The sequence below is a fragment of the Mus caroli genome, unplaced genomic scaffold, assembly GCF_978045245.1.
Source record: "Mus caroli unplaced genomic scaffold, Mus_caroli_1 scaffold_1, whole genome shotgun sequence".
Lineage (NCBI taxonomy): Eukaryota > Metazoa > Chordata > Mammalia > Rodentia > Muridae > Mus > Mus caroli.
This window is the reverse complement of record NW_028227256.1, coordinates 63083542-63110625: the sequence shown is the minus strand read 5'-3', so window position 1 is coordinate 63110625 and position 27084 is coordinate 63083542. Positions and strand designations below refer to the sequence as shown.

General features: G+C 40.7%; 1 protein-coding gene across 18 annotated transcripts in view; it reads right to left on the bottom strand.

Moving 5' to 3' along the window:
• Nucleotides 1-23212, bottom strand: part of Map2 (microtubule associated protein 2) — a 278479-nt gene extending 255267 nt beyond the window's left edge. For all 18 annotated transcript variants that reach the window (XM_085838066.1, XM_029476932.2, XM_085838017.1 and 15 more), the window contains exon 1: nt 22984-23212. The gene's annotated coding sequence lies outside the window, so the exon portion shown is untranslated. The remainder of the gene's footprint in view (nt 1-22983) is intronic.
• Between the last annotated feature and the right edge of the window lie 3872 nt (nt 23213-27084).

The window sequence follows — 27084 nt, the reverse complement described above, 5'->3', positions numbered from 1 at the left end:
ATCTTAAAATAATTAAGTAAAGTTTTTAATAATGTTTCATGACCAAATCTTTTATTATTATTATATTTTTAATAGACAAGTTTTCTCTATGTATCTCTGGATGTCCTGAAACTTGCTTTCTAGATCAGACTGGCCTCAGATTCTCAGAGATCTACCTGCCTCTACCTCCTGAGTGTTGGGATTAAAGGTATGCACTATCACACCAGGCTCAACCAAAAGCTTTTAATTCAAGTGTCTTTCATGCTTTCTCAAATCACATTTTGTTGAAAAGCAAACTAAATCTCAATGATGACTCAATTTTAAAATAATTCATTATAATTGAATTCTAGCAAAATGACTCACATACTCTACAGTCATTACTACATTGATATTTGGATTATATTTTGATTTTAATTTTCCCTCTAACTAACTATAAGAATTTTTTCAGATCATGAGTCAAGGATCAACCTGAATTGAATTAAAAATGTATTCCAATATCTCAGACTCCCATAAATGCTAGTGAACTGGTGTATTCGATTGGAATGTGTTTACAATTGACTTGCGAGTCAGTCACATGTACTTGTCACACAAGATCTTTGATTACAAGGCACTAATTAGCATTATAACATGCTCACCCATGTAAGGTTTAGTCATAAATTATTAATTTCCATTCACTGACACTAATGGAATTAGTCCTTGGGAAAAGATCAAAAATACTGTTCAAGAGAGACATAAATTCCAAATTCTCATTTCCTACAAAGACAAAGTTCAAGGTTCTACTTATCTGAAGTAGTTTGAAGAAAACCTGTATAATTTTCCATGTACTATTAACTGTTGATTTATTTGGCCACTTATGTTCATTAGGTTAAGCAAGGCAACAGATTTTAAACATACCACATTTCTTTGGATTTTATGAAATGCTAGCATCACTTTAACATGCAAAATACTTACCTGGTGTATGAAATAAATTTTTATAGTAAACTATACTCAGAACTGAAAATGAAAACAGAAAGGGTTCTCCCAGGAAAGGAGGGGAGACACATGAACAAACACAAAGGAATCCTGTCATTTTTCTATATAATGCTAAGGTAATAATAACCATTGCAGAACAAAAATGATGACAAAACGTACACAACCACAGACCATGATCTTTTCTTAGAGGAATTTTAGCCTAGCTCCCTATATTAGCATTTTTTCTGTTATGAGTATAGAAATATTTTAGAAAATATGGTGGTTTTCATGTTTTATTGAAGCTCAGTACATGTTGTCTGACCTTAAAATACCACAATAATTTAGGGTTAGGGTAAAGAATTGGGGTGAGAGATAGTTTCCCAAGGTTTGGGTGTGATGACGAGACAGCTAGCCTAAGAGTGAATAATGAAGACACTGGACAAGTAGGTCAAGAAATGTGATGTAAAAACATACTTGTTGCACTGGATGACTGGACTACAACTAGCTCCCTATAAGATACAAAGCAAGTACAAACTTAACCAAAGAACCCACCAGCAAAAGCTAAATAGGACCATGAACCAACTTCGCTGTTCAGTTCAAAAATATCACTTTATTGCACAGAATATGCCAGACACTCCGCTAGAAACTGGATTTACAAAAATGAATATGATAGTTCCTTCCTGCAAGAAGTATAAATATTCAGCGACATGCAAATATAAAAGCAGGTTTTGAAAGATGAAAGCAGTTAGTCATAGGGTGGGGGTAGGGACTCACTGGAGAAAGAAGGAGCAAAGCAAGTGGTGTCTGGAGACTCCAGTTGTTTGGTGCTTCTGAGGCCAAAAATACAGGCAGGGAGTGGCTGAAAATAAGCCTGAGAAGATAGCATGCTTTCAGACTTGTGCGGCTAAATTTAATAAGCTATATTAATAAGATATTGAAGGGAGGATTTTTAAGAGGAGAGCTGTGGTTAGAAATGCAGTTTCTAAAGAGCACTGGCTCATACAAGGGTTAACTTTAATGGGAAAAGACTGGAGGCATGGAAATCAAATATTGAATTTTTCAGATGAAAGGTCCAGAAAAACTTCAGCAAGAGTAAAGATGGAAAGATATATATTTAGGACATATATATTTAGAAGTCTGTGATAACTTTTGGTTTCTTATTTGGAACACTTGCATGACATAAGAAGGGATCTGAAAGAAGGGTGGAGCCTAGTGGCTGTTGAAATGAGTTTCCTCCTATGAGCATGGTGCCTTTCTGCTGTCTCGGGGCAGGCATGAAGGCACCTGGCAGGTACTTGAGTATATGAGCCTGACTTTCAGGGAAGAAGCCCTAGCTGGGGGTGGAGAGGACAAAGGCAAAATACAGATGCTTATCAACACTGTAATGGTAGAAATGGTCCACCACTGTGAGAGGACACATACCAAGCCTTCTCATATTCACTCAGTTAATGAACTGAGTCTCAATCCTTAACCATTTGAACAACCTCAAGGATGTTACCATCATACAAAAGACAAAACCATAGATAGATAGGTATTTCATAGCAACCTAAATAAATCATCCCATGCCCTGGAGAATTTGAGGTTAAAGGTTTTCTACTTTCTTCAATTGAATAGTTTGTGTCTCTCTCTCACACACACAAAACACTGTTCTAAAGCAATGTTTTACAGTTCCTTTCCACTGACATTTCATTCTACCATTTCAGAACCACTGTCTGACTGACATTAAATATCAAGACGTAATGTATACAGCCAAAATAATATATACTCCAGTTTGGGTTATGTGCAGCATTGATTAGGACAGTTAAATCTTTACAAAGCACTCAAATTTGAGCACAAATATAACAGAAACTAATCGATTGATGAAAATCCTTAAGCTTGAAAGATTTCATGGGTTTTCTCATTGTGGCTAATATAAAACCCCTGGCTATGTTTATAATCTCACTATTCTGTCTTAGGGTAGCTTCCACGAAAAGCCATCTGTTTCGATTCATAAAGCCACATGGATTGAAAGACAACCCGTGCTAGTAGCCCTGTAGTCCTCCAATTCAGAGCCCATCTACTGTGATGAGGCAGTGACGGTGTGTGTGCATGGGTTCCCTGCACAGTTATCCTGTAATTTGGACCCAGGCCCAGCAGAATCGGAGGTCTGTCTCTCGATTAATTCAGCTTGCCAGCTTCCTCAAATCCCAGACAACCCACGGGTTGTGTCCACTCAGTTCCTTATAAGTCACTTCCCTCGCAGCTTGTCACTTCACCATTTGTGTCTTGTCCATAGTCGGGAACCTTCCTGAACTCTTTTCTCGCTCTGATTGCACTGATATTGTTTGAAAGAAATAGCTCTCATTATGCCCTCTCGATAATTTACATGTTAATTATAACTGCAAACAGCTGCCCTCCACTGTGAACCGGCAGTACAATAACTCCTTCAGCCGTGCCTCCTTTCCCAAAGCATCATCTCCTCCAAGGGCATAGCAAGTAAAAGCACCCTCAGAAGGTTTCAAAGCACTTTTGTATATCACCTGCAGGCAACAAGAACCCCAAAGAGTCCCCAAGAAATGTTTGCTTCATAGTAATTCTGATGGATTGTTTTAAGACTTTCTACATGATTAAATAAAATGTGACCATACAGAAAGTGAGTACAGAGATTTCACTTATTACCTGTAGATATTTTATTTTAGCAACACACCAACTCCCCAAAGGGCAATGACAATTGATAAAAGCTCTAGGGTTGAGTCTCTTCCCAAAGCCTAACTGCAACCTTGTGTTTTTTCCAATAGCTTTCATTACTTATATCCTTAAGCACAGCTACATGTTAAAAACCATATTTTAACACATAGTGACCACAAATGGTCATTTTAACACATAACCATATCATGATGTGACTCTTCTTTAGCTAAACATTATCATATGGACATTTCTTTCTCCAGTGGTTTTTGGCTATTCTACTTTGTTTCTTTTTTATTAGACAGGGTCTCATATGTGACAGACTAGCCTTGAACTTGTCATGTAGTTGAGGATGAGCTAACCCCTAACCTTCTGACCTTTTAGCCTCTACCTCCAAAATGGTGTTTCAAGTACTTTTAATCAAGTAAGCTAGTAGTGATGAGGTATCTCCTCACAGCCTGTTGGTTACCAATAGAGTGTGAGGTATCTGCCTTCATCGCTGGTAAATCAGCTCCTGGATGGAAAAGGCACAGTCTAATTTTGTTCTTTATATTGCTAATATGGCAAGTTACAGGAAGGGGTCTATCATTGATTTTTAATAAGAAATGCAGAATACAAAGTAGACAGTCTCAATGAATGGATATGTTTCCTCTTAAAGGCTCCTCCTTGACCTAGTCATCCTCTGTGACATTTGGTTTTTCCCTAATTAAAAAAAAAAAATGTATTTACCCAGCATTCTAACCACTACAGGCTTGGCAGAGCAGAAGCCTAGTAACAGGGTGAACTGATTTACACACGTGATGAGTTACTGTGTTTCCTTTCCAGTGCATCTCAGAATATGAAGCTGTCTTGGAGGGAATAAAACCTATTCCCTCACACTGTAAATTGGTAACTGGAAGACCAGAAAGTCCAATGACTTTCTTAAGGTCTCAGAGAAAACGCAAGGATAATTACAAGCTTCCTATGTTTTTCAAAGGCAAATCTGTGTATTCCATAAAAAAATGGATATTTTTATAAGAGAATCTTGATACCTCCAAATTTTACTACTCAAAAAAGACACCACTTCTTTTTTCTGTTATAGGATGAAAAATGTTTGCTAATAAGGTTTTCTCCTAAACAAACTGTTCTAAAACTATTTGTAAGTTCATTTAAAATATTTACTATGGACTTTTTTTTCATCCAGTTTTCTTGCCAGTAAGAAAGGAGTCATTGCAAAATAGTGAGAATAAAATGTTAGTATAGATATCATATACAAACATAAAAATTATACTTTCACATGGTGGCATATTACCTATTTAGAAAGTTAACTTATTGTATTATTCAAGGAAAAATATCTAAAATAGAACCATTTTATAAAATGGTTCTGATCTGCTTATTACAATCTCAAGTGCTAATCATATCGTAATAGAACTGTTTTAAATTTATCATGACCAAACACTTATTGCATGGGGTATAAAAAAACTACCCAAAAAGGTCAGAAATTGATATTTGTTGTATGACAAAACTTTGCCTAGGGACACAGAATACATGCATCCACTCACCTCAGACAGAAAACTCAGATCAGGCCAAAGTACAGATACCACTAAAGTCCAACTTGCCAAGCTAATTTGTTTTACTGGGGTTACTTACAGGAGTATGATGAGGAGTTACTTACAGGATCAGAAGCTGCATCACCAAGGCCCACTCCTGCTGAGAAACTTGGAGCACACTGCACAGCCTGCAGGCAGATCGGCAGATAGGAGATTGTCCTTTCCAAGTGACTCTGGTCTAAACCTCTACTGGGCAGCTTGGCTAGTTTCTGCTTCCTCTGGGCAGCTTGGCTTGCACTGTAGGCAAGCACTTCACGAACTGAGCTACATCCCCAGAACTCTATTCTATTTCAATGATATTCTTTTAATATTCTACATCTAAGTGAAATAGCATAACATCTGTCTTTCTGAGGCCAGTATTTTTTAAACTCTAAAATTAAATCCTTATAAAAACTGTTAGACTTTTCCAAAAGAATTTTTTTTCAATTCTATTATTGGATTAAAATATGAGCAGTTATATAACATAGGTATCATAAATATGAAATACAGTTTCTGTGTTAAAAATATCATGTGTTTCAATATATATACACTTAGATTTTGTGAGGGTGATAAATAATAAGAAATCTGACTCCCAGGAGTCATGATGTAGGCTGTGTCTTCACTCCATCTTGAAGACTCTGACACAAGTCTAGAAGCAGCATGGACAAGCCCTGCTCTGCCAAATCTAATAGCTCTCTGCTGACTAGAAATACATTCCACATAGGCCTGACTCAAAGCTCTGGGCTTAGTGATGGGTGCGGACTTCCCCATAGAGCCATGCTACTTTTCCTTCAAGTCTGAGAACCTCAGAGGTAGATAATCATTTGCAAAATGCTATTGAAGGGTTTTTTCCAGTTTTGTGTCCAGAAAAATGCTAAATAAAATCACTGGAGTTAATACATGATAGACTACATTTTTCTTATTTATCACAGGAAGTAAGGTCATGGTTATTTAATTTATTCCAAAATAACTGGTGACTTTTTTTTTATGTTTTTGAAATGTCTTGTGATATAAGAAGGAGCCCCAGAGCATATAACCTATTTTTTAAAACTGGAAATAATCAATAGAAAAAATGAAGGTTAAATATATAGGTGCTATTTATAAATTTATTTACAAATTCAGTAAACGGATCTCTCTCTCCCTCCCTGCACCCTTGTCCTCTCTCTCTCTCTCTCTCTCTCTCTCTCTCTCTCTCACACACACACACACACACACACACACGCGCACACGCACACACACACACACACACACACATACATACACACACACAACTTATTTTAGCCATGAGAAATCCAAACTGAATTTGCTTTGATGAAACATAATGACATTGTCATTTCATTGTGACTTAAATGTGTTTAAACCTTTCCTTCTAAAATCTTACTTTGTATTTTGGTACAGTATTATGGCACAAGTCTGTAGCTGTCCATGGACAATGAGGTTTTTTATTCTAATCAATTCTGACCATGCCTACAGCCATCACTCAACATGTTGTCTAAGTTTCACTATGTTAAAAATATGAGTTATTATACTTTATACTTCTCTTTGACTCTAAGCCATAAGAACGGAGAAAGCCAGCCAACCTCATATATAGATGCTAAGAAGGTAGAATAGCAGGCATGCTGTAATTTACCTTTTTCTTTCACTACATTATTTTTTCCTATTCTCCCTAAACTTTAAAGATGAATTTTTGTTGTTGTTGTTTTTTCCCCCACTCCCCTAAAGATGAATTTTATCATCTACCTTGGCACACGCCTTGATCCCTTCATTACTTATGTCTAAGAATCATCATCAATTCATAGTAATTGACACCATGATCTTTCAGGTAATAGCCATGGAAGCATGCCTTTGTCTCACAGTTGACTCGTTTCTAGAAGTATCAAGTAACCTCACTATTAATTCCAATGAGACAATTAAAAAGAAAGTTACTCTTCAAAAGTACAAGGTAAAACTTATACATCAGGAAAAAATGAATCATAGTCCTTTTTGATCTTTGATTTGTTTTTATAGCTTCTGATTTTTAGAAATCATATAACTTCAATAAGGGCCTATATTATTCAGTGACTTTATGTCCACATGGCTCCAAATCAGTGACTTCTCCAGGTATATCTTTTCCATCTCTGCCAGCATCTCACACCTGTACTCTTTCATTTGATCTTTTTAAAATTACTTGTGGAAATGTCTAACCTGTCTAAAGCCCTTAATCCCCTACTCTCAATGGGTTTATTTCTCTACATCACATAATAATAGAACAGTGGCTTTTAAACTGAGGGTCACAACTCCTTTGGCAAACCTCTATCTTCAAAAATATTTATATTATAATTCATGACAGTAGCAAAATTGCAGTTATGATGTAGCAAACAAAATAATATTATGAAAGGGACACAGCATTAGGAAGGTTGAGAACCACTGCTATAGAAATTCTAGATATGCCACTGTTTCTCTTGCTGATTCCAATATATCATGGCACCACTCTCTTCATCTCATTCTGTGGGTCACCAACTCTGATGACTTTGTCATGAAAATCAGAGCTTCTTAGTCACTCTGTAAGGCTACAGACCTCACAGCCTTGGCTCCCTGCCCCAAAACAACATTAGACCTAGTGTGCTTTGCTCACTGTTACCTGAGCACATTTGCTTTCAATATTGTCCTACCTGGTTTCTTTTCCAAGTCTAGCTTCTTTGGGTCTCAGGCCACAAGCTACTTCCCTTCTGAAGCCTTTCACTCATGCACGTGGTGATGAATTTCATGTATGAATTTTCATACTTCTTACTTTATATCATCATTTGGAATATTCTTTTTTAATTTAACTTTATTTGTCAATTTTCCCACTCCATATTTCCATTCCTGCCCCTCCCCATCCAACCCCGACTGCTCCACATCCCACACCTCCTCCCCGCCCCATCTCATCTCCATGTGGATGTCCCCAACTCCCACCCCACCTGACCTCTAAACTCCCTGGGGCCTCCAATCTGTTGAATGATCACAGGCCTGGCAGTCCTCTACTGTAGGTGTGTTGGGAGCCTCGTATCAGCTGGTGTATGCTACCTGGTTGGTGGTCCAGTGTTGGAGAGATCTTGGGAGTCCAGATCAATTACAACTGCTGGTCCTGCTACAGAATTGCCCTTCTCCTCAGCTTCTTTCAGCCTTCCCTAATTCATCAACAGGTGTCAGCTGCTTCTGTCCATTGGTTGAGTGCAAATAACTGCATCTGACTCTTTCAGCTGCTTGTTGGGTCTTTCAGAGAGGGCAGTCATATTCTTGACACTCATCTTTCTTTCTATATTATTAGTATCAACAGGGGGATGCTTTGTGCGTTTAATATTCTCTGACACAAACACAACTGTTAAATGGAAGTTCATTATTTTCTTGTGTCGTCCTAAGTTCCTTTGCCAGGCCTTCTCCATAATGTTTCTATTTGATGTTTACTGATTGCTCAATAGATAGCTCAACTGAACAGCCTATTGGTGAGTGAGATTCTAAGAATGCTATTCAAAATTTAATATGCAGCTGAATCATTTGTCCATTTGTTATTACTATGCCAACATTTGAATAACTGCAGCTAAGAGATCCTGATGATTATAAATAATGGCTTCGCACTGAAGTAATTTATTTCGTAAAGTAAGATTTAAAATAATGGAAGTCCAGGATAGAAGATCAAAGAAAAATGAAGAGTAGTTTTATATTTCATTGTCAAAAGTAAAAAAATACACTGATTTAACTGAAATTGAATTTTCTTTGATAAGATACAGTGGCATCATCTTTTCGTTATGACTAATCATACTTGGAAGCCCTTCCTTCTCATATCTGACTGACTTTGTACATTTTGCTGCAACACTATGGGCACAGTCTCATGTCCCTGGGCAATGCCATGTCTGTTTCAAATCGGATCTGACCATGCCTATGGCCATCGCTCAAAGTTTTATCTGTGTTTTGGAAATGTTTTGGTAGATATAATTATACAAAGGAAAATTGATAGAATAGTTTATTTCCTAATAAGGATACATTGGGAGAAATAAAACAGCTTCAAGTGATGGCAAAAGTGTAAGAACCAAGTATCTAGTACATTTGTTTAATGTTACATTCAAAAGAGCATTGCATCAAGAGTGCAAATAACCAAAAAGTGTCCAGATGCTTTAGTGTAAGGAGTGTGTGTGTGTGTGTGTGTGTGAGTGTGTGTGTTTGTGTGTGGGGGGGGGAGGTAGGGTTGTATGTGTATAGAACGTATAATGACTATTAATTGCAGAGATGATCCAAGGTCATCATGGATGAAGCTTGCTCATCTAGGTTGTCAGGACATTTTTGCCACCACCTTTAAGCCAACTGTATTTCCCAGTTAGTTGCAGACTTCCATGCCCTGTAGCTTGTTCTCTGGCACATGACTGTTTATAACCAAAGGTGCTATGGAAGGGCACTCAACGATGAACTTTATGTTGAGAATAGAATCGGTTTTTATCTATTTCTCTCTAATATGGAATTGAACTGCTCCATTTAAAGGCTTTGAAGAACTTAGTGAGGGTACAGAAAGAGGCTCTAACTAGGTTAAGTTAGGTTTGCAAATAATTCTCTAACAAAAGAAGAATGTAATGTATATTGTATTCATTTAAAATATTACGTTAGATAAGTTACTACTCCAAGCTTCACCATTGGTTTCTGAGTTTTGAAATTTTATTCCTCTCTTGTGATTTAACATATTAGTGAATAAGATACAAATCTTGCTACAGGGATTTAGAAGATATAATTAAATCTCTGAACGCTGTGAAGGATTTTCAAAAATAATCTTTTACAACCTCAAAAATGTGATTGCTGCAAGTTAAATACAAGTCAAACTGTGGTCTAGGCTACTCAGGAGGTTTGGCATCTGCCTTCTACTTCACTTTGCTGTTTCATTAGATACCAGGTTCATCAGACTCCTATTATTTTTCTTCTGTATGGTTCTCAGCTATGCCAGGCTTCTGCCTGTGTTGATGTTACTCCCTCTGTTTGAACACTCACCCACTTCCATAGCTTGGTGTTTATTAATCTTGCAAACAAAGGCAGTGCATCCCACTGAAACCAAGCTCTTGAGATATATATATATATATATATATATATATATATATATATATATATATATATATCTTTGTCTCTGGGCATTCATTTTTGTTTTATTTGCTAACTTTGGGTCTTCCTGATAAAACATTGGCTGTTTGAGGGCAGGAATTTGAATGGCTTCTCCTGAAATTCTTCACACTCAGAAAAGTCCCTGCTCTACCTTTAGGATCTGAAACCCTCATTTAGTAAATGAGTACACTGATGAATAATTGCATGTGAGGTAAGAAATATTGAGGCCACACCAGCTTTTCAGTCAAGTGGCAAAGGAACAGTGAGTGGGCCTTCCTCTTCATATAAGTACCTCCTTTACTGAAATGTACTCAATCTTAGCTGTTTAAAGATAAAGTTTTCACCTCAGACTATCAAATTGAATCTGAGTGGAAGGGCAGAGAATAAGTTTCACTTTCTCTCTCAGCTTTGCCTGCTCGTGGCAGTTAAGATGGTTCCCCTGTAAATGGCTTCCAATAAAGACAACTTCTGAGGAAAACATGCTCAGAATTTGCCATCTGTGTACACGTAAAATCCTGTCCTCTCAGTGATAAAACAGGCACTCCCACTCTGATGGTCAAATATGTTCCTCAAGAGGATCAGGACACCCTACTTGGTACTCTGTAATAGACATTCGAATCCCTTCACTCCCCAGAGAGGGCTAGCGTTTCGGTCTTCAGCAGCAGAGAGTATGTTTCTCTTTAAATATTTAAGCATTCTTTCTGCTTAATTTCTTTCCTCCAAGATGCACTTCATGCCTTTCAAATATTTGTCAACTGAAGACTCCACAATGCCTAAGCAGCGTGGGTGCAGGTGTAGTGCTACTGAACACAGTAACCATGGCAATGCCTAATTCCCATTTAATTTGCTATTTCCTTAGAAGAAGCAAAAACACAAGAAGGATGTAGGCAGAGAAACAGGAAGGCACGCAGGAGTGGGACGGTAAGTGGGAATTAGACACAGACAGCGGCCTACAGGCTTTCTCATTCACTTCCTTTAACTAAAAATGCCAAGGCCGGGGAAGCACAAAAACTATTTTTGAAAAAACACATTTATGGTGCTGCATATCAGGAAAAAAGTTCAACCTGGCTATTTTGGTTGGACTCTCTTTGTACATAGGACCAAGTTTAAACACAACCCCGGTGAACCTGAAGACCGCGGTGAAGATAGTTCAAGGTGATTTAAACTCCTTGGCTATCCAGGTCCCCTGAGTCTGGGCATTCCTCCCCAGAGTCTAAGCTTCTATCCTGAGATCCAAGCCACAGGAATGGCCCTGGGGCAGGAGCCTCTGTTTCCTGGATCAGATTTAGTCTCTGGGCTTTCACAGGAGAAGCTGGCACACATCTAGTTGGAATGGCCCTAAAATTCCGAGTCCCTCCTACTTTTATATCCATTTGACAGTCAACTGAGTCACAAGACTGGGCAGGTACAACTGCCACCTTACTCCACCCTTAGCTCAGAAAACAGAAACATAAGTAGGCCTGGGGACACAGAGCCAGAGTGGCATGTGTCTTCCATGGCACCCCTTAAAAACAGTGAGTCTGGGCAGAAATTACACAGTCTCATACCTAGTTCCAAATTAACTACCTTAGGAAAGTCACTCATTGGCTGCCTGCCTCAGCTTACAGATCCATCTTTCTCTGTCGAATACCTTTAGATTCATATATAGTTAGTAAAATCTTGACAGCCGATGCCCCTTTAGGGCACAAAAGAATAGCTTTAGGAATATACGATTTTTTACTTCTAATTTAAGTGATACATTTTTTTTAAAAAACAGGGTCTCATGTAGCCTCAACCTGCTCTGTTGTAAAAGTTGACTTGATCCTCTGATCCTCCTGTTTTCATCTGCAGAGTGTGAGGATAACGGATCTGCTCTACCACGAGTTGTAGAGCCACACTGGAACTCTAACTTGGGGCTTCCTGCAAGCACTTTACCAACTGAACTGCATCCCTGGCCTAGTCTGAACAATTTAAAATATTACGGACATAATATTTCCAGGCATGTAAGTACACAATCCGTTAAAGCCAGTAAGTTCTCATGGTTACAAAATGCAGCAGTGCTGTTTAAAATACGAATATATTAGGAAGATCAAGGTGAAGATTGTATTTCAAAACAGGTTACTCATTTTAATGACTTGTATTAAAAAAAATAAAGAGCTATAGGCTCTTATAAATTCCCATGATGGTCCCTGTAAAATCCACAAGAGTCTGAAATCAGAATGTAGAGGACTGTACAAAGTTTTTGAAGCTTTCAATTTGAGTACCAACCACACACATTTCATGTATTCCCACTCAAAAGGAAAAATGGACAGCATGAGTAACAAACCCTGCTCTGGGACACTTTATGAATAAAGCCAACTTCAGCCTGAGTTACAATGTTTCACCCACAACCACTCCATCCTATACTGGGACACTCTGCATACACTTTATGAATGAAGCCAACCTCAGCCTGAGTTGCAATGTTTCACCCACAACCACTCCATCCTATACTGGGACACTCTGCATACACTTTATGAAGGAAGCCAACCTCAGCCTGAGTTGCAATGTCCCCAGCTCATTTAAACAGTCATAGCCAAGTCAGAGTGGCAGCGTTGTTTCACTAGAGACTGAATTGTCTTTTAGTAGCTTTAGTACTTATGTTTTCTGTGCAGCAAAATTTCTGAAGTCCCTTCCATCCTCACTCCTGCTATTTAAGGGAATAGTCAAGTGCACTGTCCAGGAAAAAGCTTTCAAGAGGTAAGTTCAAATAACAAGTTGTTTTAATTGAGACGAGCTCCATCAACCCTTTGCCTCTGAGCACAAACTTTAGCTTCATCCTTGGAACCAGTCTCTGCCAGATATGAGGACAACTATATCTTACAGCTTTCTGCTTAGAGCAATGGAGTCCAGATCCCACTGTTGTAAAGTTTGTCAAACACATAGGATACATTCCCCCCTACACATGAAATCATTTCTAGATTATTTCCAACACTGAAGACCATGTAAATGCTGTATACATATTTGTTACATTGTATTTTCCAGAGAATGACATGGGGAAACCTGTATTATATTCAGGACTTTTTAAAAAAATATTTTTAATCGGGGGCTGGAGATATGGCTCAGCAGTTAAGAGCACTGACTCCTCTTCAGAGTTCAATTCCCAGCAACCACATGGTGGCTTACAACTATCTGTAATGGGATCTGATGCCCTCTTCTGGTGTGTCTGAAGACACCAGCTACAGTGTACTCATATACATAAAATAAACAAATAAATCTTAATATATACATATATATGTGTGTGTGTGTGTGTGTGTGTGTGTGTGTTATCTGCCACTGGTTAAATTACAGACAGAGGGCTATAGATGTGGGGAACCAATGTACCTTTAAATTCACATGCTGTGCTGTGCTTTGCTTTAAAAAATGCTTCTTACTTTTCATATAAATTGCACTGAATACTAAACTTCTCATGTGGAACTTTGTAGCATGTTTTTAATTAAACAAAAATCCAACTGACTAATTAACAGTTGATCTCAAATATAAGAAACTATGTGTACACACGTGCATGTGTGCATGTATGTGGACATGTGTGTGTATATGTCTTTGAAAATAATCATACATTCACATACCACTGCTCCCATTTTAGTCCTTTGTAAAACATAAAATAGGTAAAGTTAATGGGCTAATAAGTTGTTACAGATACTAAAATAAAGGAACTATATGAGGAAGATTGATAATTTTGTTCAAACAATGAGAAGTATGTGTGGTGGATAAGGGGATCAGAACTGTTCATTGCTATGCCCCATGGCATTTCAAAACACAGGGAATTTCTAATTCAATCCTAAAGCCACTTTCTCCCTATTTCACAAATGAGAAGTTGCTTATCCACTCAAAAGTAGGCTTCAAAGTATTAGTATTTCATCCTGCTCAAGAGAGTACAAAGAAAACAACTAAGTTACTATTTTTAGAGGTAAGAGACAAATTTAGTAGGAAAACTTCAAAACTGGTAAGATACACAAATCTAGTAGTAAGCGTTCAAATCTGAACGTTATAGAACTGCTTTTGTGCTCCTCACAATGGTGCTGTAGCATTCTTTCCAATCCAATGTGAGACCCCTTCTCCTACCAATCCATTAAAGCATACCAGTGCTATAGCATTTACAGTGAATTTACCGTAGACCTATTTACAGTAAGAAAATAAATGGTTACAGTTGTTGTGGCAATACAGTGTCCTAACCATCTTCAGTTTTAAGAATGAAATGCAAAGGCTTCATGCTGACACAATGTATTCTGTCTCCACAAACCCATATGTATACTTACTCACAAGCCTTCTTTAAACTTAAAAGATCTATACAGTTACTGGATGAAATGTAGTTGTGGATATTCAAGCATTGTGCTTCATGGTCATTTTCAGGTAGATTCTAGATTAGCTACAAATAATGTTATATAGATAAATGAAATTGGAAATATTTTACTTAATTTAAACTTAGTTTAGCATGTATTGATTGATCCAGTGTATTTAGTGTATATCAGTGGGTCCATTTAACCCATCTAATGATAAGAATAGACTGCCAGTAGCCATTGTTCAAGTGAGCGTAAAAACAAAAAGCAGCAACAAGGAAAACTCAACCATTACACTTTGTGTCAGGTGAATCAAATAATTTTTAAAAATCATTTGATCATCCAAACTTTTCACTTTGAAGAAATGATTCATCTAAATGTAGCACTGTAGCCTGAAAAGTATTTTTTAGATAATTTAAAAAAATGTGATGAAGCCTGGTAGTGGTGGCATAAGCTTTTAATCTCAGCACTCTGTAGGCACAGGTAAGTGTATCTCTGTTGATTTGAGGCCAGCCTGGTCTACTGAGTGAGTTCTAGGACATCCAGAGCTACACAGAGAAACCCTGTGTCAGAAAGAAAGAAAGAAAGAAAGAAAGAAAGAAAGAAAGAAAGAAAGAAAGAAAGAAAGAGGAAGAGAGGGAGGGAGGGAGGGAGGGAGGGAGGGAGGGAGGGAGGGAGGGAGGAAAAGAAGGAAAGGAGGAAGGGAGGAAGGGAAGGAGAGAGGGAGGGAGGGAGGAAGAGAGGGAGGGAGGGAGGGAGGGAGGGAGGGAGGGAGGGAGGGAGGGAGGGAGGGAGGAAAAGAAGGAAAGGAGGAAGGGAGGAAGGGAAGGAGAGAGGGAGGGAGGGAGGAAGGGAGGAAGGGAAGGAGAGAGGGAGGGAGGGAGGAAGGGAGGGAGGGAAGAAAAGAAGGAAACAAGGAAGGAAGGAAGGAAGGAAGGAAGGAAGGAAGGAAGGAAGGAAGGGAGGGAGGGAGGGAGGGAGGGAGGGAGGGAGGGAGGGAGGGAAGGCGGAAGGGAGGGAGAAACAAAGGTGAAGAGAAAATAATTGCCATGAGTAACTATCAATTAAATAACGTGCCTAAGGGCTACGAGGTTGTTCAGTTTGTAATGTGTTTGCTGTCTAAATATGAGGACCAGAATTTAGATCTCCAGGGCTCACAAGAATCCAAGTGCAGAGACACTTGAGGTGAAGAGTTGAGAGAAGTGGATCCATGGAGGTCATGGTTCAGTGAGCAAGACTCTGTCCCTTTCCCAGGTCAGATAGAGAGCAGTTGAGAAAGGCCCCTGGTATCATCCTGTGACTCTGCATACATTGCAGTAGTTCGAGTAACAATCAATAGGGACACACAAAGCAGCAACTTGTCTTTCTGATTTGGAATGTCTCACTGAGGTAGGATGCTTCATGAGGAAGCATTAGAGAAAAGTACAAGACTATGCCTAGGAGATACAAAAAGTAAGTTCAAAGATAGGACCAAAACGGGGATGGAGTCTTAAGGAGGAGGAATCCAATTAAAGCTGCATGTTAAAAGAGAAATAGAAACATAATGGTAAATAATGTTTATCCAAAACAACAGCTGTATTTTCATTTTCCAATGGTCAGCGATGTTTTTGTTGTCTGTTCACTTAAAAGTGGATATTAGCCAATTAAAGTACAGGTCAATCACGCTAGAGTCAACAGACCCAAAGAAGCCAGAAGGGGAAACAAAATAGTTATTGGAGGTTGATGGAAAGAGGGAATTGGGTGGAAGAGGGAATGGGGACAGGAGTGAAGTGGCAAGGGCTTTCAGATCTAGGGAGAAAGATGTAAAAATCAGCATGGGAGGAGAGGGGGATCTCTAGGGCTGCCAGAGACCTGGGGTGGGTGGAGCCCTCAGGGCATATAAACAGGCAATTCTAGCTGAGACTCCTAGCAGAGGGGGTTATGGATCCAGAAGTTATCACTTCCTCTAGCCAGGCAGAACTCCCAGTGTTGGGATAAGGACAATAATCCATCCACAAAACCTTCAATTGAAATGTGTCTTGCCTATAAGTGCAAAGACAAAGATAGGGTAGAGATAGTGGGCATAGCCAATCAACGACTGCCTAAAATTGAGTCCTATCCCATGGGCAAGAACCAATCCTTGACACTATTAATGATACTCCATTATGCTTGCAGACAGGAGCCTAGCATAGCTGTCCTCTGAGATGCTCCACCCAGAAGCCAATGGAAAAAAGATGCAAAGCCCCACAGCCAAATGTTAGATAGAGCTCAGGGAGTCTTATAGAAGAGCTGGGAGAATGACTGAGGGACCCAAAGAGGACAGGGACTCCACAGGAAGATGGACAGAATAAAATAACCTTAACCCTTCGGTGTTCCCTGAGCCTGAACCACCAACCAAAGAGCCAGCATGGGGTGAACTTAGGCCCACTTCACATATGTAGTATATGTAGGGTATGAGCATGTTGGTCTTCATGCAGGTCCCCCACAACTGGAACAGAGGCTGTCCCTGAGTCTGTTGCCTGTCTGTGGATCCTGTTCCCCTAAATGGTCATCCTCAGTAGGAAAGGATGCAGCCAGTCCTGTGGTGGCTTGATGGGGACAAGAGGTTGACAACCAGAGGGAGGGTCTCCCTTCACAAAGGAGAAGAACAGGGTAGAGTGGAGGAGGATCTATATGAGAGGGTACTGGGACGAAGGGGGGCTGATATTAGGATCTAAGGTGAATAAATAAATTAAATTAATTTAAAACTTGAAAGAAATAAGAGAGGAAGAAGGGGAGGTAGGAAAGCAGGAAAACAGAAGAGAAAAAAAGGTTAGAAAAAGTCCAACTACACATCTTTAAACTCATATGTAAATGAGCTTACAAATGGCTAAGAAACACTTAAAGAAATGTTCAGCATACTTAGAGATCAGGAAAATGAAAATTAAAAATGACTTTGAGAACCCATTTTATACCTGTCAGAATGGCTAAGATAAATAACACAAGGGAAAAGTCATATTGGTGGGGATGTGAAACAGGGGGATGCTCCTCCATTGCTGGTGGGAGTGCACACTTGTACAACCAATGAAACCAATATGGTGGTTCCTCAGAATGGTGAAAATGGATCTACCTGAATATCCAACTATAGCATACTTAGGCATAGACCCAAAGGACACTCCATCCTACCTCAAGGTCACTTGCTCAACCATGTTCATTGTGGCTTTATTCCTAGTAGCCAAAAACTGGGAACAACCTAGATGTCTCTCAACAGAAGAATGGATAAAAAAAAATGTGCTATATTTATTTATACAATGGAATATTATTCAGATGTTAAGAAAATGACCTCATGAAATTTACAGACAAATGGATGGACTAGAAAACAGTGATCCTGGGTGATGTAATTCAGACCCAGAAAGACAAATATGGTATGGATCCATTTGTAAGTGAGTATTAGCTGTTAAATAAGTGATAACCAAGCTATCTAATATCTAATTTGACTTAAGACCCATGTCACAAGAGGAAACGCATACCTAAATCTGGTTCTGTAACCAAGAACCAGAGACTAAATAGCATAGAGATCTATGGTAAAACCAAACACTCTGCGTGTGTGTGTGTGTGTGTGTGTGTGTGTGTGTGTGTGTGTGTAAAATGACTTCTAATGATATTTTGCTATACTCATAGATCAGTGCCTTATCCAGTCATCATCAAAGGGGCTTCCTTCTGCAGCAAATGAGACTAGATGGAGACACCCACAGCCAGACATTAAACTGTGGGGTGAGGGGGTGGGGGGCAGAGAGGGAGAGAGAGAGAGACTAAATGTGAGGTTTCTATCAAATTCCTACCCTAGGAGCTCATGGAATTCTAAGGAAGAAGAGGAAGAAAGAGTGTAAGAGCCAGAGGGGATGGCAGACACAAGGATTATGAGGCCCTCTGAATCAACTAAACAAGGCTCCTATGAACACACAGAGAACAAAGCAGCTATAACAGGGCCTATACAGCTCTGCCCCAGGTCCCCTGTATACACATTATAGCTATTAGCTTAGTATCTTTATGGGACTCCTGACTGTGTGACCAAGTGGTCTCTGATTCTTGAGCCTGCTCTTGGGACTCTTCTCTTTCTATTGGGTTGCCATGGCCAACTCTGATATGATAGTTTTGCTTTATCATATTATATTTTAATTTTCCGTGTTTATTTGTTATCTCTTAGAAGTCTGTTCTTTTTCAACGAGGGAAAAAAAATGGGATGGACACAGAGTGGAGGGAAGATTGGAAGTAGGAGAGGGAGGGCAAACTATAACTAGGATATATTTTCAGTAAAAGAAAAATGTGAAGAATAGCAAATGAGTTTAGCTAGGTATCACAGAACACTCCTGTATTCCAGCTTTGAAAGACCCTGAGGAAGGAGAATAGACCTCAAAGTAAGTCTGAGCTTCCATTGGGAATTTCAAGCCATTTATGCTACGTCAGGATACATGGAGACACACTGTCTCGAAGTAAATAAATAAGCTAAAGGTTAGGTTGCCCTGAAAATCTTAGAGTCTCAAAAATCAGACAGACAATAGATAGGTAGGTAGGTAGGTAGGTAGGTAGGTAGATAGATAGATAGATAGATAGATATATAGATAGATAGATAGATATAAATGTGTCCCTTATGTTAGTTACATGTTGTAACAACAACAAAAAATATTTTTAAAACCTCCCCTGTGTACAATATAAACTTAACAACAGACTGAAAGAGAGTCTGTTCTTTCTTCTGTTCCAGTTGCCAAACAACTCCCCTAAAACATGTAAATAAAATATATCACAGCTGAACATGTTAGCAGAAATAGGAAATTTCATCTCTTGGAGAGGAATGATCAAAGTTCAAAGCTCAAAGGTTAGACTCAAAATGTTTCCCATAAAGTCAACTGATTGTGCTCACATTGTTTTAAACTTTTTAATTCAGCACAGACCTGCTTTCAATAAGTATCCCATAAAGTACCCACAGCCTTCAGCTCAATGTAATGATGTGGGAGGAGAGGGGACACAGCATTGCACTGAGGTAAAAAGCAAAACAGATTTCTTCCACCTCCACCCACGTCCACAAGATCTCATCTGCACCCTCACAGGGACAAACACTTGGTGCCTGAGAATTCCTTGTATCCCTCTTCCCCTCTAAGCTACCACCGACCAGACTTTCCCACAGACCCTCTCCTTTGGTTTCAGCCCTTTGTAGATCCCATCTTCCTTAGCAGCCCCATAGTTGCTTTTGGTGCTTGCAAGAGCTCATCATTCTCTGAGAATATCGGAAATTGATAAGAACTCACTCTTATAACTCAGATAGTGTCATAAGAGTGCCAGAGCTTAGTAACATCTGTAACTCATGGGGATCCGACACAAGAGTCAACAAATCTTCCAAAATGCCTCCTTAAATTAGTGACTTACCTAAGTTCTAGCCTTAAGGGCTAATACTGATTGGAGAGTGTTTTCTTTATCTCTGGTTATTTTAATCAGTTGAGCATTGACAAGTATTTAACAGTAAGAATCACCCTAAGCTCCTCCCTCCTACCCACCCCCCACATAGAAGTCAGTTTCCTATGCTCTGCCTCACAGGGACAGTAATGAATCACAGGGGGGGTGGGTATATCTGATGTCATTTCTACATCTAAGCAAATGTAATACCTACTGATTTTCAATGCCAAAGTGCAACAGTGTAATCTTTTCTGCCATCTAACAGTCAGTAAAATTCAACAAATATATGTGTGTCCTAAGGAAATATTTAAAAACCTACCAAACAAGCAATTGTTTTCCTTTCTTCAGTCTGACATTTAGAAAATGGGTAAAGTGGTTTAAAACAGGGGATGCAGGGGGAGGGGGTTGAAATTGTTCCTTCAGGCCTAGAACATTCTGTGCCAAGTCTCCTGTCTGGCTGTGTGTTTCTGGCCAAATCCAAGACCCCTGAAAAGAAATACATAAAGAGAAAACTATGCCTTTAACCTTAGCAGAGCAGTGTTGGCAGAGGCCACTGTGGGAAGAGTGGGGCTGCTGGCCTGAGATGGGCGGGTGTGCTGCTGGAGTTCGGTTTCCATTGAGAGGATGTCGGCTCCCTCAATGAGACTGCATCACCTACTGGCATGAGGTCATGGCTGTGCCAGTTTCACTGGGTCAGGCTCTCTCAGCACATTCTTTCTCCCTCCTCCCTGAGAAGGTGCTGTAAACAAGTGAGAGAGAGAGAGAGAGAGAGAGAGAGAGAGAGAGAGCAAGCATGCTGCTATGGGGCGAACACATCCTAAATTCAAAATGCTTGCACACTGCACACTCTGGCTCCACCTGTGGTAGTCTAGACAAAAGTAGGGGCAGGAAACAGGACAAGAACAACCAGCAAGAAAGGGCTTGCTTGGTTAGAGGGGCGGGGAGGAGTTAAGACAGGAGAGAAACAAAGAATACACAAATAAATATCACTAAAATATTAAGGTTTTTTTTTAAAGGGAAGCTAAATTTATAAACTGCCATGATGTCTTGTTGTAGCTCAATTTCTCACCTACAAGGTTAAAAAACTTTGGAAATTAAATAAAGGTTCCAGCCAACTGAGAAATATGAAAGAATAAAATTAAGCAACCCACAGATAAACAGCATGTATCAAATAAGAAATCAGTGGTCTGATAACACCAAAATCAGGAATGCAGATCTTAAGCTGAGAGAATGAGACAAAAACTTCAAGGAAATCAATGTGACGGCATCTATATGCACAGACACGGGCACAAGTACAACGCTTTCCTAAGGAAAGAAAAACAGGACTTTCACCTCATCTCGATGGGGGAGGTCCTGTGTGCACGGGGAAGGGGGAGATGACTGGAAATGATTTGCAAATCCATAAGGTTTTCTACTAAAAATAAGACACTAGGTTCCGCTAAAGGAATGCTCTTGTCACCTAGGCTGTAATCTTCTTTGTGGGCATAAAATCAAAAGCATTTTAAAGGGCTTTTGTTTGTTCCATCTATTTTGACTGCCAAAAATATCATACCGGCCCACAGTAAAATGACAGGGTGACAGTGTTCTGCTTTTACATGGGGCTGGTACCTGCCGCTCACACATAGGGACCTTTTGCATAATGTGGCTCACATAAAAGGCTTTGTTCTCCATTGCCTCACTGTGGCTATGCGCCTCCACTTCGGTTTCCAGTCATTTCCTCCCACAGATCATTTAAACAAAATTCTGTCTTATTTTTAATATTTAAGCTGGCTCCTTACTAATATTCATTTCATTTTTCTGTGTCACATGTGGAACTCTGCACCACCCAAGGATAGTTTTTGTTGACGTTATTTGTTGCTGTTTTTCGACATACACTTCATTTATAGCATATCCTCTAGCCCAGAAAACAAATCTTAAAAGATGTGCCTTTTAGCTGTCCACTCCATTTTGTAGTATGTTTGTTGGTAGGGCTTATGTGCGTGTGTGTCTGCATCTTGACAAAAGCTTCACACCCTGTTTCAAAAGGTGTTCTGGATGCTTTACACTCAGAGCTTACAACAGAGGCCAGTCAGCTCACTGCTAACCAAACCTTTTTTGACGGTGCCAGAAGAAAAAAAAACACCAATTTCCAGCTTTCAAGAATGGTGCTTTCTGACTCTAGTGCTCACGCTCCCCTCCCCCTCCTTAGACACCCAAACACACACCTCCCCACTGGAGCTCCTAGGCACGCTCTGCCTTTAGATTTCCACCCTAGAACAAAGGCGAGGATAGGGAAGGCAGTCATTTGTTCAGTCCCCCACTCCCAAAGAAAGGCTTTAGAACTGAGAAGTGAATTGAAGAGCAGATGCAGCTGGGTTCCCACCCCTCTCATTTGGGAAGAAAGGACTGCATAGAAACCCAAGCTCTGTCAGGCTTGTACCTTGGAGCCCCGCCCTCTACAACCAAAGAACAGTTTTTCATTTTCCCCAAATTACCAATGTATACCAGTTCTCCTCTTCCTGTTGTCTCTGGAGAAATAATTTGAAATTTGAAATTGGCTTAGCTCCACTCACCTCTTTCCTCACTGTGCAGAGCTCTGTGTCTGTGAGCACACAGAGACAGGCACACATAACAAATTAATAAAATAAAAATAAATCCTCTATCTTTAATTCTCTTCCCTAGGATCTCTGTATAATTTCTTACCCTTCTTTCTATAGCTCGGGCAATATTAACTCTCAAAACATACACCCTAGCCTGAACCGAAGTTTCCAGTGGTTTTTAAAGTGGTACCTAACAAGGTCACTGGCTCATCTTCAAATCTAGAGCTTAAGTACCTAGCCGGGTCTTTTGCCCCGGTGTGACATCTGGAGAGGTCAGGCCTGGACAGCGCCAACCTGCGCGGACTCCCTCCCCGTGGCACAGGGGACCGGTCCAGCAGAGACCAGCCGGTCCGGTTCCTACTCTCCGGGCTGGTGGCTCCTCTCTGGCAGAGGCACAGGAGGAAGGACCAGGCTGAGCTAGGCGGGACGATGTCTTACCTGGGCGCGGAAAGTGGACGCACCCGCGGTCACAGCTTACTCGCAGAGCTAGAGCTCCTCCGTGGGAGGAGCCCGAGAGACCGGGCGACCGAAGAAACGAGAGAAAGAAGGAGAGGAAGGAGAAAGAGGCCGTAGGGAAGCGGAGGTAGAGAGGATGCTGCTGCCGCCGCCGCCTCCACCGCCGAGAGCCCGCGCAGCCCGAGCGCCGCCCCGTGCGCGCCCCAGCCAGGCTCCCCGGCTGCCCCGCCCCGGCTGTTCCCGCCCCGTGCGCGCCCCAGCCTGGCTCCGCGCTGAGCTGCCACCGTCGCAGTGTAGGGGAGGGGGAGCGCCGGGCCCCGCCTCCTGCCGCAGCCAGCAGCCCGCCCCGCGGGGACAGCCAGCCTTGGAGCCCCAGAGAGCCCCGCCCAGCCAAGGCCAAGGGCGGTGAGGGCAGTGGGGACTTGGCTCCTTCCTTCCCAGGGGTGGCCTGCTCTGCAGAATTGTCCCTCGGGGCTCACAAAGTGAGCAACAGAGACAAGCTGGCCTCCTTAAGGACGACCTTGGGAAGTCCAGGACAGTCGTTTCAGTCAGTCCTTGGGAGGGTCGCCTGTAGACGCTGCTCTTTCCCTTCTTTGAATCACAGCTGAATCTGTTCAATGGATCACTTAATAGGAAAAGACTCACTGATCTTGCTTCTGCAAACCCAACAAACAACAGGTGCATCTAGAAAACTCCAAAAGAAGTTGAGATAGAGAACAACCCCTGTTGGTACTGGACATTGGAGGGATAAAAGTGTGGAGAATTCTAGACCTAGTTCTATCAGTAATCCGAAGCATATATTGATTAAACTAATTCTGGAGACCTACTATGTGCCAGCCATTGTTCAAGGCTTTGTGGAAACATGAAATTTAAATGTTCCCCATCCAGTCCATCTGTGGTGTGGTAATAACATCAAGCAAGGGTGAAAACTGTAAGCAATACCTCTGTCAAACTCGAAAAGACTCGTGGATTCTCAGGAAAAATGTCAACCTTCAGGTAATAACGTTGAAATAAAAACCATCTTCAGCAGCTGAAGAGACAACTCAGTAGTTAAGGGCACATACTGCTTGACCTTCCAGAGAACCTGGGCTAGCTTCCCAGCACCCACATCAGGCAGCTCAAAACTGCCCGGAACTGCAGCTACAGGGGGCTCTCAAGTCTATGGCCTCCATGGGCATTTGAATACATACACACACTTTTAAAAAAAAATAAATTTTTCAAAAGCATCTCCTAGATACCTTTGGAAAGGAAATAGCCAAGAAAGCAGCAGGGTACGTGGAGGTTAGAATAAATTCATCCATCTCTATCAGGTACTGAGAGATTGTACTTTAAAAATCACCCCCAACATCGAGGAGATGAAATTTCTGATAAAATTGTAGTGGTTAATTTGCTTTTGACTCATAATAAACCACAGAATGTTAGAGTTGATTTCTTGGGCTAATTTTGGTCTAATTTCCTCAACTTACAGATGGAAAAGTGACCCATTTACAGGAGACTGCAAACCTTAGAAGTCATTACACAGCAAGGCGTGAAAACATAATCTTCATACTCACACCCTAGGCTCTGGGCAGTGTCTCACTCCACCCAGCTTCATCTGATGTCCCTGGGACGCTTGTAAGGAGGTTGGAAATACCAGGGCACACCCAGTAGTAGGAAGTGTGGTGGAGGCGGAGCGCTCAGAGATGGCCTGATGGAGAGGGTCAGCCTCTAGGAAATGAGAGAGACAGTATGAGGGTAGGAGGAAGGAATAGGAGTCCTGTTGCATCCCAACGGGGCACAGAGACACAAAAGAACACTGGAAGACCTCATTCCAGCGCTCAGCCCGATTACTGAGTCCTTCCCAGTTCCTAGGAGTGTTGTGCTTGTTTGATAAAGAAGCCTTCCTCCAATAGGAACATAACTACTGTTCCTTCTGAGTTTGCATTAACCCTGTACTCAAAGTCAACCAAACTGCAGGCACGAAAACAATCCTGCCCATTTATAGTCTGAAAAAAGAGTGGCTTTCCACATTAGTGGTTTACTGGATCCCCCAAACATAAACGTTTCTTTTGGAAGAATCTCAACCTTATAATAGGAGCACGTCTCCCCACCCCCCACCCCCTATTTATCCAAAGTTCTGCCAGAAATAAATAGCACCCATATGCTGGACTTCCATAGACATCATTTAAAATGGGGGATCAATTACAAAGGATAGGATAAGGGGATAGGATAAGGGGTAAGAAGTGGAGTGGTTGACAGTTTTGGAGTTATCAGTAGGGAGGGAGGGAGGGAGAAAGAGAGAAAGAGGAAGAGAGAGAGAGAGAGAGAGAGAGAGAGAGAGATATTATTCCTGGGTGACACGTGAAACCTCAAGAAATTTTCAGGGCCATATTGACATTACAACTGGTGTTATAATTACCCAGGTCTTGCTCAGGTAACCTTAAAATCAATATTTCATAAAGGCAGCTTCTTTGTTATGTCTAGAAGACACTATCTAGCTGTATATAGCTGTATATATATTTCTCTACCTCATAACACTTCTGTGCCCTCTTCTGTGATGTTTTGTGACCTGTAGGTGTAGGGGTTGTGTTGTAGACGGTGCAGATTGGCTCTGGGCACCTCACTGTCACTAATTTTCTGTATTTTGAAACTTTCTGGATCTCCATGATAGACTAAAGATTCATTATATTAGCATTGGAAGTGTTAGCATTAGAAGTGTAAGCATTTCTTCTAGGCTGGCAACAGCCAGGTATGCCTGACTCAGTATAAAAGGGTCTGTTTGCCCCCTCCTCACTCTCTTACTCTCTTCCCTCTCTGTCTCTTCTCTCCCCCATTCCCCTCCCCCACTCCACTTATTTATGGCAGGCCTCTTCTCTCTCTCTCTCTCTCTCTCTCTCTCTCTCTCTCTCTCTCTGTCTCTCTCTGCCTTTCTCTCTCTCTCTCCTCCCTCAACTCCTCTCCCCATGCCCTAAATAAACTCTATTCCATACTATATCGGTCATGTGGCTGGTACCTCAGAGGGACGGATGCCTCAGCATGGGCAGGCCCCCGTTTCCCCACACCATACTGTGCCCCTTCAAACATATTCCTGGTTCTTCCTTTTTCTCCTTATAAAACACAACAAGAAATATTAGTTTAGGAAGAGAATGGCTGTTAGCAGGTGCTTTTCTAGAGTCTGTGGCCTCTCCAACCATGGGTAATTGGGTAGGAATGCAGTACCAGGCATGAATTCCCTCCTATTAAGCTGTTCTTCAGTGTAATTAGACAGCTGTTGGTTACCCCCAAGATAAAAGTATCACTGTTGTGCCATTGGGGATATCTTGCCAGGCCAATCAGTGTTGTGGTTTGTAGTCTTTGCAGCTGAGTAAGACTATTGATTGCCTTTCTTCCTTGGCAGCTCACATAGCAACTGCTGGTACCACAAAAGCCAGTCCTCAGGGCGGAGGCTTCGAGTCAGTTCCAGCTTGGCTCCTTCAAGTCCTGGTATCTTCAGCAACAGTCTTACCCTCAAGTTTTAGGAGGCAAGCAGGGAGATGGCAATTGCCTACCTTGCTTTAGGAGTCTCGTGAACTTCCCTAGCCAATGATAGAAGGGAGGTTTAGCATGTCTGTCATTGAGGTTTTGTAATATAGCATATGGCTCTTGGGAGAAGTATTATAATCCTACTTGCTTTAACACACATACACATGGTCAGAAAAAAATCACATAAGAGGGCACAGAATATATATTCATTCATATATATACATATATATGTATATATATGCATATATATATCTTAACATTATAAGGGAATAGTTTAAAACCTATAGTCCACTAAATTAGAAAATATAAAAGAATTGGACAAATCTCCCAATGCAACCAAATCAGCAAAGTTAAGACAGGAGAGATAAACCATAGACATGTAAGAGTATTGGAGACTGAAACAGTAAAAGACAAAACAAGACAAAACTCCCAACTAAAAAGAACCCAAGAATCACAGAAAATTTCTACCAGATTTTCAAAGAATAATTACAACCAGTTTCTTTAATTATTAAAAAAAATAAAGAAGAAAGGCAGAAAATAACAACAACAACAACAACAAAAAACCATTTCCAATCTTTTCCT